This window comes from Acanthochromis polyacanthus, chromosome 8 (assembly GCF_021347895.1).
Source record: "Acanthochromis polyacanthus isolate Apoly-LR-REF ecotype Palm Island chromosome 8, KAUST_Apoly_ChrSc, whole genome shotgun sequence".
In the NCBI taxonomy this organism is placed as follows: domain Eukaryota; kingdom Metazoa; phylum Chordata; class Actinopteri; family Pomacentridae; genus Acanthochromis; species Acanthochromis polyacanthus.
The window spans coordinates 42,874,671-42,889,009 of record NC_067120.1 but is presented as its reverse complement, the minus strand read 5'-3'; the positions used below and the strand labels follow the sequence as shown (position 1 = coordinate 42,889,009).

At 38.3% G+C, this 14,339-nt stretch overlaps 2 long non-coding RNA genes and 1 pseudogene across 2 annotated transcripts; 2 read left to right on the top strand and 1 right to left on the bottom strand.

Annotated features, from left to right (window-relative positions):
* Window positions 1-1,239: 1,239 nt before the first annotated feature.
* On the top strand, window positions 1,240-4,988 carry LOC127535142 (cytochrome P450 2C70-like; annotated as a pseudogene).
* A 224-nt stretch (window positions 4,989-5,212) lies between these two features.
* On the top strand, window positions 5,213-8,316 carry LOC127535168 (uncharacterized). The gene is made up of 4 exons (XR_007943824.1): window positions 5,213-5,636; window positions 6,212-6,280; window positions 6,441-6,545; window positions 8,150-8,316. It is a non-coding gene; the product is annotated as an uncharacterized LOC127535168 (long non-coding RNA).
* A 593-nt stretch (window positions 8,317-8,909) lies between these two features.
* Window positions 8,910-12,391, bottom strand: LOC127535167 (uncharacterized). Its single transcript, XR_007943823.1, has 3 exons — window positions 12,217-12,391; window positions 9,705-9,822; window positions 8,910-8,965 (listed from the first exon to the last, which is right to left on the bottom strand). It is a non-coding gene; the product is annotated as an uncharacterized LOC127535167 (long non-coding RNA).
* Window positions 12,392-14,339: the final 1,948 nt, after the last annotated feature.

Below are 14,339 nucleotides of genomic sequence, written 5' to 3'. Positions count from 1 at the left end.
GTGGTTTCAGATGGAATTACGGTTGTGGGGGACACCATGTATCACAGGGTTAGAGTGGTATTTGACATTCAGACTGCAGGACATCTATGTAATGTACAGTCTGTTATTTCTGTTTTCTTTGTATGATAGTAAAAAAGAAAAAATAAAGTTATCTGAGTTTACCATAACTGAACAGCACAAAGTAAATTGCATAGATAGCAAACACATTCTTGAAAGTTATTCACAGAATGTTGAAGTTACAGTAAGTAATCAGAAAGTTGTTTGATATAGTCACAGATAAGGCATGCGTCACCCTCCACTGGAGACTGACTCTCTCTTCAGTGTTTCTTGGACTTTGCTCCAAACAATCTCATCTGTGGTATATGTCTTAACTTAATGCCGAGAAATAAAGTGACAGGGCTAAGACTATATATCCTTTTATAGCTAATCCAAGACTCCAATCCATCCTACCATGTTTCAACTGAAATCTTGGAGGCCTAAGAACTTTCTACCAGGATCCATTTTCCTGTTGAACCGGGGAACATTTTGTACTTCCAGAATCCTTCTTATACAGTAAATTCCAACTGATGCATTTCTTAAATATGTGCTCAATTATTCTCAACACCAGCAGTGTGAAGTGCACTTTCAGCTTCATGACCTTTGTTCCTCCTCAGGGTATGATGATTATCCAGAACCTGAGCTCAGTGCTGAATGAGGAGGCTCAGTGGAAATATCCTCATGAATTCAACCCTGAAAACATCTTCAGTGACCAGGAAGAGTTTGTTTTAAAACCGTATCACACTTGGAGTGGCAGGCACAGATAGAATGAGTCAAATCAAACTGCTGTGGATGACTTCGAGGTGCTTTTTATTCCACAGGTCCTCGGATGTGTCTCGGAGAGGGTCTGGCATGTATCGAGCTTTTCCTCATCATGGTGACTCTGTTGAGAAAGTTTAAATTCATCTGCTCTGAGGATGCAGGAGAACCAGATTTCACTGTGATCTCTAGAATCCCGATGACTCCCAAGACCAAATCCCATTAAGGTCCAACTCAGATTATCTCAATGAAGTGTTCCCAAGACACACAGCTTGTAAGTCGACTGGTGCCCCATCAACTTCAGATTATCTGACAATATGCCACTGACAACAGCTTTTTTCCTCTTAATCCAAATGGTCACCTCTGTGTTCTTGATGTACTCACTTAATACAGAAAAGCACAGCCAGAGGAGGCAGGGCTCAGGTCAGAGGTATTCTTTAAAAGCAGGGTAATCACTCTCTCTCTTTCATTCAGTCCGATCCGTGCTACCATGTTTCTTTCAGCTGTCCTGCTGGGGCTATGCATTTGCTTCATCGTCCTTCAGTTGAGGCCCAGGAGGCCCAAAGATTTTCCACCAGGACCTCCTGTCCTGCCCATAGTGGGGAACATTTTGCAACTAAATCTAAAGAACCCCTTGGAGGACTTGGAGAAAGTAAGAAAATGTTGCAATGAATGATGTTGCTCTTAAAATTCCTTTAACTGCTGTAATTATTAAAGAATCTCACCAGTGGATACTTACATGAGCATGGGTTGCTCAGTAACGCTACAGATCCTGTTCTTTTATGTGATTGTTGGCAGTGAGTTGACTTCTTGCACACTTGGAGTGTGTCCAAGCAGTATGACAGGTCAAGACCAGTTTGTAATTTTGATTGTGGAGATAAGTCAAATTCAATCTGATCAAATTCATTTATGCATCATGTTTAATTTTAATGTTTAACTGATTGTATCACAGGCATGACACAGCAATACTGGCTGAAATTCATTAAGGCTGGCACTAGCACCAGAGGAGGATTATAGGCAGGCATAGTTGATCATGTACAATCAGTGTTTGAAAAGAAAACAAATGTGAGGACATTTTTGATGCAAGAGTTCAGCACTATGTGGGTGAAAGAGCTGAGCTTTGCGGTGCTCAGTGCATTAAAAAAATGCATTTGAAAACAGCAATGTCCCTTGACAGAAACACAGGAGAATTCTGGACGATAATTTAAAAATGTATAAAGCATTTACAGGTGCAGCTCAAAAAATATGAATATTGTGAGAAGTTCTGGGTTCTCTTGAGTATTTTATTTGCAAAAGTAAATGTTCATGTATTCTGTAATTATTACACATAAAGTAAAATATTTCAAGGCTTTCATTTGTTTTGATCTTAATGTCAAGCGTATCCATTAAACTTTTCCTGCGCGCCATGCTTGAAGGAGTATGCTCAATCACTGTGATCAGCATCAGATTTTACTCGGACAACATCCTTTAACTTTTCCAACTTTTCAGTTTATTTTGGTTTAGTTTGAATGCCACAAGTCAGTCAGGTAAAAACCTTTAGAAAAAACACACATTGAACACCAGTATGAATATACAATTTACAGTGAATAAAATAACCAGCAGGTAAGTGAATAAATAAATAAATAGTTAATTGATTTTAGCAGATCTCAATTCCAAATTAATTGCAACTAATAAACTCAATTGCTCATTTAAATAGTATTAATTGATTTACCTAATTACTCTGAAATGCATATGAAAAAAATGCCTTCACCAAACCAATTCATAATACATAGCCACTGAACAGAACAAATCATCAATTGCACAGATGTCCAATAAATATATTGCACATTGCTCAATAAATACAGCAGCAAGTATTAAACTGGAGTAAATGTCTAATTACCAATCAACAGTAATATTAACTAAGAGAGTTTTGTAACCAACCAGAGCACAGCCCAAATCATTGCACATTTTATCCCCACACCATGTAGACACAGAATCAATACACAACTACTACGCACAGCCCGCACAGAGCATAAACAGAATGCAATTGAAGGCTAAATGCTAGCGCTCAACGTCCGAAAGCAGCGGCACAGCGCAACCCAAGATCTAAAAATAGAACAGTCACTCACCAGCTGCCTCTTCACAGGTTGAACACATCACGCAGTTGCTTAAAGTTAGGTAGAGTAAGTTTACCGTATGCTCACCCTCCCGGTTACTCGTTCGTCAAACAGTTCATTTTCGAGAATGAATGAATCCGACCTTTAAATGGATCCGACTGGCGTGCGCGGCAGCATACAAAAGTTCCGCCTCAGCACACAGGCAGCTGACTAGCGCAACACTTAATGATTACAGCTTAAAATGACTGAAAATCTGAAATCCAGCATCTATATATGAAGAGTTCATTTGCAAAAACAGTAACTCTGTTTTCAGAAAACTCATTTTTTTATTGTTTACTTAAGATAATAATGATAATTTTTCTCTATTTTGTCATGTATTTTTCTACCGAGTCAAATCCACTCAACTTCAGTTTGATTGATATTATCTCAAGTAAACAATAAAAAAAAAAGTTTTCTGAAAATTTATCAAAAAGGAGTTATCTGTTTTTGCAAATAAACTCTTCATATTATTAAATTTTATGTCATATGAAGCTTGTTCACAACTATGTGCTCATATGACACATTCAATATAAAGTGAAATACTTTAAGGAATCTTTCATTTTAAAACTGTCTATGAAAGAACCAAATTGCAGTTTTTGTGATTAAAAAAAATACTTGTGTTTCAATGATTTCATCACAGAAAATCAGGAATCATGGCAGTCTTTAGAAACTCCAGATTGTCATCATATACATGGTCTTTACAAGTGCATGTAAACTTTTGTTCACAACTGTATGTGATTGATTCCAATTTTTACTTTTATCTACAGCTGCTTTAGACTGTATAAAAAGGCCACTAAATTCCTGCAGCAATCTGAGAACAGCAGGACACATGGACAAACATGCAGGATATAATTCAGAGTGCAGTGTTACAACAGATGGTCATCCACTCCATTAAATTGTACACCAGTAACACCAGGCTGGTGCAAAATAACCACATGCTTCTCAATGAACATGGGTGGGTTGGGAATAACTATAAAAGAAACAAACAAACAAACAAACAAACAAACAAACAAAAACATGTTTTATTCTTTAAATGCAATAGAGTTAAATGCTGTTGAAGCACATACTCAAGATTCAAGATTCAAGAACATTATTGTCATGCACACAGCAGAACCACAGAGGTTGTCCTGAGGATTGAAATTCTTATTTTGCGAGCTCCCTCCACACAACTGAAATAACAAATTAAATATGACAAAATAAAATGAAATAAAAAAATTCGGCATTACTCTTTCCATTTATTAATTTTGATACAGTAGTTTAATTTTTTTTTTTTTTAAATCTCTTCCCCTCCTTCATTCCTTATGATTAAATCTGCTCTGCTGTGTCTATTTTTGTCACAATCCCCAACAGGTCAAAAAAACAACAACACTAAACCACTTAAAAATATCAGAAAATATTAAACATGTATCTTAAACACCCCTCTGTAATGTTCCTTTACAGCTGAGGAAGTCTTACGGAAATGTCTACAGTCTGTTCCTCGGCCGTAAACCGATTGTAGTCATCAATGGGGTGAAGGCCATGAAGGAGGCTATGGTGAGCAAGGCTGCTGAATTTGCTGGATGACCTCAAGATATGCTTATTAATGATGTCACCCAGAGAAAAGGTAAAATAGACATTTTATGTCATAGGACAGATGATAAAAGGTGATTTCAAAATAAACAGTACAAAAACAAACAAAGACCATGACAGGGAAAGACCTGAGGAACCTCTAGAACCAAAAATGTTGTGATACTGGACAAGAATGTAAATGTTCACATTGACAGACATGTTTTCCGAAAAAGTTACATTACTTGACTTATCAGTACTTTGTTTTTTGCTCCACCTGTTATAGGATTGTTTTCTGTAGATTATGGCGCAAGCTGGAAGGAGCACCGTCGCTTTTCTCTGATGACAATGAGGAACTTTGGTCTGGGGAAGAAATCAATGGAGGAGAGAATTCATGGCGAGATTCAATATACCATGAAAATGCTGGATAAAAATATTGGTGGGTTCACACAACACAATATTGTTGCAACAGGCAACTTTCTAGTGCAGGAAATCAGGGCAGAAGTCAACTGACACAAACGTTGACAGGAACAGCCAATGGATCAACTCTTTTACTCTGCTTACATTTCAGCGTAGGATTTGACAGGTTTAACTGCCCCAAAACAATGGCAAAGAGCAGCTTCTTCGTGCAACTCTACTTGTATTACCATAGAGGACATTGAAGATTAACAACCATTTTTGCTCCTGTGGCATTTTTTATTTTTTGCTTGACAATATTTAAGTGGAGAATGCTGCTGTCCAACGAGGATAATGAGAGGGCTGAAAAAATGACACTTGTTCTCCCATCAGCATTGTCTTCTCCAAGTTTATCTACTTAGATTCAAGCCCCACAAAGCATTTTGCAGGACTGCTCAGAAATACCTATGCTGAAGTAGGGACTTTTCCTTTCCCCTGAATACAGCCAAATGTTCCTGCAGTGGAAAACAGGTTATGGACTCTGTAATGTGTTGTGTTCTTGTACAACTGTTTTGTACATTAGTTTCCAATATATCTTTTACAGGCAAAACTCTGACTCCTCAAGTTATGTTTCATAACGTGGCCTCTAACATCATGTGCCAGGTTGTCTTTGGTACACACTATGAGTATGACGATGAGTTCATCACAACGATTGTTCAGAGTACCACTGAGATTACCAAGATCTGCAATGGACCATGGGCGATGGTGAGTCAATGCACATGGGGTCGGTCACGTCTCCTATGTGTCTTATTCTTGGACGTTTAAGGCAACAAGGACAGGGTTTGATTTAGCTGAGTCTCTGCTGATGGAAATTTTGTACTATTGCGGACTACAAAAGGGTATGGACTTAAAATGTACGAGTCTGGAGTCTAGGTTTATCGTTCAAAGGCACAACAACCAGGCAGAGGTTTCCAAATCCCAATAGCAGGTTTGGTAGTCATACAGGCTGAGTCACAAAACACATCAGCAAAACCAGTGAGTCTGAAGACACCTGCAATGAGACAACAGTAAACACAAGTGCAGAACAGGAAATGCCAAAAAAACAAAACAAAACAAAACAAAACCAAAAAACAGGAAATAAAGAGAGATGACCTATGAATAGGAGCTGGAGGTGACATTAACCTGCTAAGCTTTATCTCAAGCTATAATTTTTGTCTTCACTTGTCTCATTCAAACAAAATAACTGACAAAAAACCATCTTATCAAAACAATTCATAGTTGTAATCAGAATCTGCATATTTGGATTCAAATAAAGTAATGATTTTTTGTTGTTGTTTCAGCTGTACAGCTCTCTTCCCTTTATTCGTAAGCTGCCACTGCCATTCAACAAGGCCTTTAAGGCAGTTAAGGTAACATTAAAAATCATGTGCCATACATATCCTACATATTGTATGTCTGTTCAGAATACTTAGGTAAAAATGAGACTTATCACAAACGACTGAAAAAACTCAAATTTTCTTTGTGAGTGAAAGCAATAATTAAAGTCATACAAATTTTTGTGTTTTTTAGCGTTCTTCTGACCTTGTACTTCATTTGTTGAATGAGCACAAGAAGACCAGAGTCCCTGGAGAGCCTCGAGACTTCATTGACAGTTACCTGGATGAACTGGATAAGGTGTGTGAAACCATTCATCTCACTATCTTGATGTGGGAACTCAGTCCGAAATCATGGGCCAGAGTCTAAATCTTGACCGTGCTCGGATGTCCAAAAACTTCTAAGATCTTTGAAATAATCACCAGGAGAAGTCACCATTCCAGGGCAGCAGGATTTATGGTTGACAGAAAATCCAGGAACAGTCCTTAGCACTAATTAACACCACAAGAAGTACTGAAGATACTGAACCGTGCACAGTCTTTTATGCTGTGAGAGTTGGTCACTTTTCCACTCGTTTAAGGCCTAGTAGACAGTTCTGACACCATTGTACTTTTCTGAATCAGTTGATCAGATCGTGACATCAGCTTACCATATCTCACCAATGGGTCACACTTTACAGAGGACATGTGTATTTGGTAATCATTAGGTCATGTAAAACTTTGCCCTGGTCTCCTGTACACTCATTCCTATAATTCTGTGGCAGTTTTTGTTCATATCCCACCATTTTGTATTGTTAAGTTTCTAATACATTTTAAAAAGTCATATTGCCTTAGGTATACACCACTATGTTTTGAGAACTCCAGATTTCATTTTCTTAAAAGCATATGATTTGTTTTCACACCACAAATACATATATTACTTTATGATCTTCCAGCTGTGTATGTGTCCTCCACGGACACATACCATACCATCAAAACATCAGTCATTACAAGAATATTCACCATTATACCGGGCTTTGCAAAAGTTCTGTTACACTTGGTTTCATGATCTTTAGAGACGTTTACATGTCGGAATGAAAAATTCCATTGAATAAACTGAAAGTTCTACCTTATAGGCAGGTGTCCTTAATACAATTTTTGGTAGCACTTTATAACACGGCCCGTGTTTTACAGAGTAGTTTCCCGTCTCTTTACAGTGTAGTTTCCTCAACTTTGAAGGTAACTGTCGGACATGTACATGTCATTTCGCGCAACCTGAGGAGTGCTTACACTTGTGTCTGACAGTGTAAGTGCTGTTGTCTTACAGTGTAGTTTGACATGTCTTAATGTGTAGTTTCCTCAACTGTGGAGGTAACTCTCATAAATGTAGCATGACATTTTACGGACTCTTATGGGGCAGTTACGTTCGTGTCTTATATGGTAGTTTGACATGTTTTAATGTGTAGTTTCTTCAACTGTGGGGGTAACTCTCATAAATGTACCATGACATTGTGCGGACTCTTATGGGGTACTAACGCTGATGTCTTATACTGTAGTTTGACGTGTTTTAATGCGTAGTTTCCTTAACTGTGGGTGTAACTCTCATAAATGTACCATGACATTGTGTGGACTCTTATGGGGTACTAACGCTGGTGTCTTACAGTGTAAGTCCTGGAGTCTTACACTGTAGTTTCCCGTGTTTTACCATGTACTTATCAAAACAGTGTCATTTTCCTGAACATATGCCTTTACTGTACAAACCTTGATGTGCCACTTCCTCTTAAGAATCACCATGGACCCCCACAGAGTGTGTAGACCAATGATAAACTGAAATATTGTAAGGTATTGATGAGTATGTGTTTCACATAATAATGACAAGACATGCAGACGTACAAAACATATTTATTTAATATCTTTATTTTTCAGAGACACCAATTCACCTTTGAAAGTTAACCGGCCCTTAAGATCACCCTTGTCTTTCCTTACTGTGTAACTATCCAGTACTTCCACTGCAACAACCCAGCACTTTACCTGCAACTACTGGTCAACAACTGGGAACCGGGCTGTATTATAAAGTGAACACTTGTTGGCTTCACTTACTGTCTAACTACTGAGTACTTACCTGTAACTACTGGTCAACAACTGGGAACCGGGCTGTATCATAAAGTGAACACTTGTTGGCTTCACTTACTGTGCAACTATTGAGTACTTTGCCTGTAACTACCTTCCCTACCTATGCAGGTACCAAGTACTTACACTCTAAGTACCCATGACCTGTCTGTAAGTACAAAGGGTTCTGTAACATTGTTTCCATTATTAAATAAATTTATTTTGAAAATAACCAATTCACAAACCAGAGCAAAATAATAAAAACATTATGCATTATTGATAACTCTTACTTATAAGAAAAATATTCTATTTATTTAAACTAACTATAGGAAAGTACTACATAAGCTAAACCACTATATAAATAATATTCAACTACTATATACAAAAGTACTGCTAAATTTCACAAAAACGTAATTGTGCCCAATTCCCCAAAACAAAAATGCCACACAAACTCCACTAAAAATTAGAACTATAAACAATATTTGTTCATTCACATAGATAATCTACTTTTTAGACCTTTTCTTTTTGCTTTCTGCTTCTTCTTCTTCTTTTTCTTGGGCTTCTTCTTCTTCCTTTTGTCCTCTGATGAGGAACTTATTGCCGACGATCTAGTTGAGACGTCTTTCGGTTTTGCTGTTGTCGGTAGAAAAAACAATACATTTTAATTAATGTCATTAATGTATTACAGCTTGATCAATGACCACATCACATGTTTAAGGCTTACAAGTATGTGTGCTTCCTAATGGAGATTTGGCATACTGAACTTTCAGTTTGCTCAGTCATGACTTAACAAGTAAAAAAAAGCTGTTGCCTACACAATAACCTCTTTTGTTTGTTGTTTTTCCTTTTTAGGTCAGGCTATTGCAACTCCGAAAATACAGAAAACACAGGAGTGAGAGATTGTTACAAGTCTAAAACACGTTGTAAATTCCCTGTTTGTTTTGCTACGTAGACCTGTTCATTTTAGTAAGGCACCGAGGTTCATTTTAGAGAATGCATAGATACATCAGTGTAGGTTTTCGGTGATCCGGACAATTCCATCTATGCAGAAAATGCATTCATGAAGACAATGAGTTATCAACACACTACAGAACGTGTAGTGGTTGATTTATGAAAATGCATATTGTATTCTATTGTTATGACTCTCTGTTAGTTAACCTTTATCAATGTGAGATTTTGCAGCGGTTCTTCTAGATGGAGGACATGTTGCAAATTTGGCTCAAAGTTTGGAAAAACAGCAGGGAATGTTGAGCCTTCTAATGGCAGTTCAGAGAATACGGGTGTATCTGGGTGTTATACATGACTTGTGGGTACGGCTACAACTGGAGGACACTGGTATGATAGGGGTGAACCTCTTGGCACAGGTCTGAACCTGAAGTCAACCATGGAGAGCTCAGACAAGCCATGCAGCATTGAGGATATCAGTGGTTGCAGTCTGAGCCTTTTCAGTCCTTTACCAAGAGACAATAATGGTGGTTCAGGGAGGGGCCCTGAAACAGATTGAGAAAAAAAGAAGTATATGTGTTAAATTTACTGTCCTTCCACACATCTCTTGCAGCTTGTTTTTGTTTTCAATTCTGATGTTAAGAGTCATTCTGGGAAACTGCTCACTGTCAATGATGTTGGATACTGAGAGACAAAACAATAATTAATGCATTAAACACAATCAGAGATGTGCATGTATTATAGCTACACTTGTGCTATGGGTTGTTCATTCAGGCAAAAAGGGAGAGTCTTGGCTAGCTACTACCTGTATAGTGTTAACTGTTGCTAACATTGGCTAACGTTGTTTATTACAGAATGCAACATACATTAAAATACTCATCCCTACTGAAAGAAGGTGGATAAACTGTGCAATCTAGGGTAATGTTTAGTAGGCTAAACGTGACCCTCAACTTCACACGTTATAACCATAATGTTAGCATTGTTTATGTTACGGGTCTCAGGCGTGAGTCCACAGCAACAAATATGTGTGCAACCTGCATCAGGTGAATAAAGCAGGAACAATTAAGTCTCACTGCACCGCGTTTCTCCCCAGATTGCTTCTGTGTTTTATTAACACCTCAGAATCATCAACAAAGCTCATAAACACATTTCTGTTCTTCACATTTCAGTTTTTTATATTTGTCTGAGTTCTCAGTTCACTAAAGTCCATCACTACATTCCATTTTCTCACACTTTCCATAAAGTGCAATTTCACTCTAACATGTTACCAATTCTGACACAAACACTCTCTCAGTGACCTTTCTTCGTCCAGTAAACACTTGTAGTCATTGAAGTGCATTATTTTTTACAGTATACAGTATAATGTTGCTTATTTTCAGCATCATTCAAACAAGTACATACTGTCACTTCAAATTTGAGAAGCTAGACACTCTACTCTGTAATAATTATAGGCTACTGAAATGTATTTACTTGAAAATGCTTATGTTAACATATTTCACAAAATGTTTTAACAGAACAACCCTTTTCACATCATGAACAATCAGTGCTCACTATAAACAGGATTAAATAAGTTGTACAAAATACATTTAAATCATGGTAATCTCATTAACAATGTAAATACTAAACATTCATAGTGTACGGGAGCTTTCAGAATACTTTTCTACTGTTTTTCTACATATCAGACCACTTTCGCGGCCCTCGCAATGACATCAGCAGGAGAAAACTCCGCCGAGACTAACTAACTTTCTTTGTCTTTATGGGAGACGCCAGCGTGTCGTCATTTGCTGTGGTCACGTGGTACAAGACTGCTACTGGTTGGCAAGAACCGGCAGTAACATAACGGCTTGCTACGAGAACGGTATCGGGTTTGAAACAAATACGTAAAGTTATCGCTTTTCATGAATGAAATTGCACATGTATTTACCACAATGGTAATAGCGTGTGTAGTTGTTGGTTGTACGAAGCGTTTTGAGAAGGGATCAGGCTTGAAATTTCACCGAATACCGATGTCAGGAGAGGGAAGATGGCGGTGGCTTCAGCCATCAACAGGAAAAATTGTACCCCAGTAAGCAGCAGAGATCGTGTCTGTGGCTCCCACTTTTCTTCAGGTAAACTATTCAACAGTTTAGCATGTTTAGTATGTCCAACTTTGAGCTTATTTATCAAAAGATATTGATTTAGTGTCGCATCCTTCGCGTGAAGCGATCTCTACACTTTCGGTTTGGTTCAGTGTTGTCATGTGTTACCGATCGCTTTTTAGGCGATGAAAGTATACTAAAGTCGAATGAAGCATATTCAATAACATCTCCTTAAGCCAGCAGCCTCCTATTTGTAACCATATTTGTTTCTGTATGCGTCTTGCGATCGTTTTTTAGAATTGTCCTATTTTCGATCACCAATGCTGTGGGTCTGTTACTGTTACATAGAAGCCATACTGCAGACAAAAAATACAGCAACTTCTTGAAGTTTCTTTGACATCTTGTTGAAGATTAACAGAAGATATAATATTTTTAATTCATAATTTTATATTTTTGGGTGGGTGAACTGCCCAGCGGTGTCAATCAATTAAAAATAAATGTCGGTGAAGGAAATGTCGGGTCACAATGAAGGATCGTCAACCCACCCAGTCTTCAAATTGTAGGGATCTGGCAAGGTTTTACTGTTTCCCTGATATCTCAGCTTACTCACGTATATTTGTCGGGCCTCAGGTGAACGGACAATTTCACGGAAGGATAGTTATCAGCCATTGTTCCTCTGGTTCCTCTTGCCAACCAGCGCGGTAATCACGTGACTCCGTGATGTCACTGTTTGTAAACACTGGCGTCTCCCATATGTAACTGTTTTGACAACATTTCACCACTGAACGCTTTACAAACAATCATCCTAATAAAGTGTGGTCTTATGAGGTAGACAGTTACAGATTTTTCACAGTTACCAACCTGTATCAGGTGAATAAAGCAGGAACAATGAAGTCTCACTGCACCGCGTTTCTCTCCAGATTGCTTCTGAAGAGAGCACGGGGTGTGTCTCCTCACACCGGTCCCAGGTGCAACCAGAACAAACAAAGGTTCCGCCTCACTGCTGCCTACACAGAAGTGCCATTCTTTCATCTTTAGTAGTACAACGGCAATTAATTTAGACCCAATTATTATCAACATACATGTACATACAAAACAAAATAATGAACTTAGTAAATATCTTAAATTTTTATCACATAACTGTGGTCACACTATTTTATGAGTGCCACATTTACATCGTAGAAGATCTCAAGCGAGTTAGCTAATAACCTTCATAGCTGAAGATGAACTTCTTAAAAAATAAACTACCTTTGTCCACTTTGGAACGGGAAGTAGGACAATGTCTCTCGGTTAATCTGTAAACACCTTTAAAAGTACTGTTGCTAGGTTTAAGAGAGATTCCGTAAACAGAGTAAACTTGTGGGATACAGGCCCGCGGAAGTCAGAATGATTTCCACTTACCCTTGTGTCACGTTCATGCTCAAGATCCAGGAATTGGCTGTTTGGTTCCGGTGTGTACGTGAAAGTCCGCGAAGAAGAAGAAGAAGCAGCAGCAGCAGCAGCAGCAGCATATCAGTGTCATTGTTTTAAAAACGTTTCACCTTAGCCGTTTTCATTTTTTGTGTCTCCGGTAAGTGTTGTTTTGTTTATGGCAAATATACTAAAGGTGCGTTCACAGGAGTCAGCGTTCTGAGTCGCTTGAACATATTTCCTCCAGTCGTAATTTTAAGTACGTGGGCAACACCATGCTAACGCTAGCCAATATAACGAGGCCACCACATGCAAGTGGACATTGGACAAATAGAAGAAATATTGGCCTGTATGGCGCTTTGATAGACGCATCGGCAGGTTATCCTTTATTACACCAATACATGGGCGTAACGGACGCGGGGTACGCGTGGGACATGTCCCCCGCACTTTCCACATCTGTCCCCCGCACTTTTTTCAGCCGTTACAACAGCGAAACCCGTTATTAGCATCCAGTAACGTGTTTTCCCGAGCCGTCTTTGAATGCACCATGAGCGCATGCTAACGCAGGTGTTCCACAGGAGATGTGCTGCTGTGCTGAGCAGTGCTGAATGTGCGTCTGGAGTAATGTTTAGCAAACCAGCCAGAGCCAGCAAGAAGCAAAAAACTTTACACAGTTCTTTCCAAACAAACCGTGTAAGTTGTGTGACCTTGTTGGATGCAAACAATGTTAGACTTGTTAGCTAAATGATGACAAGGTAAAACATGGCAATATATCAATATGTTAAGCTAGTTAATAATTTAAATGTGGTTGCCTCTGTTACATTACTGCTAATTAGTTTATTCTTGGAATAAACCCAGTCCTCTTTAATTTCTAACCTCCGACATGGCGTTTTAACATCTCACTGTTAAAAGATGAAGAGTTCGATAAGATCATAAGGAGAGAGTGGGCAGACTATCTGGAAATGAATGACTCCCCAAACTCATTTCCATCTTTACTCTGGGAAGCAGGGAAAGCAGTACTTAGAGGTAAAATTATATCATATTCATCGTATAAAAAGAAACAAGATCAAAAATTAGAAAAGATCTGGAAGATAAAATTAAACAACTAACTGATGAATATACAACAAACCCAAATAATCAAATATGGACTGAATTACAAAATACAAAAATACAGCTAGATGAGATGTTATCCAAAAGGACCGAGTTCATAATACAACAATTGCGATACAACAACTTTGAGCATAATAACAAATCAGGTAAATTTCTTGCAAACCAACTCCAACGCAATCGGGAAAAATCTCTCATAACAGCGATAAAAGGGACAACTGGTGAGTATACGCAATCGCCAGAAGAAATTAATTATATTTTCTACAATTATTATTCGAATCTGTATTCAGAAAATAACAAACCCAACCCTGAGCATATTGAGGCATTTCTCAGTAGCTTAAATATGCCTGAGTTATCGACTGAACATAAAAATATCCTAGATGCTCCATTGTCCATAAATGAGCTGTCCAGTTCTCTAGACAGTATGCCTAATGGTAAGGCACCAGGTCCAGACGGTTTTCCGGCCG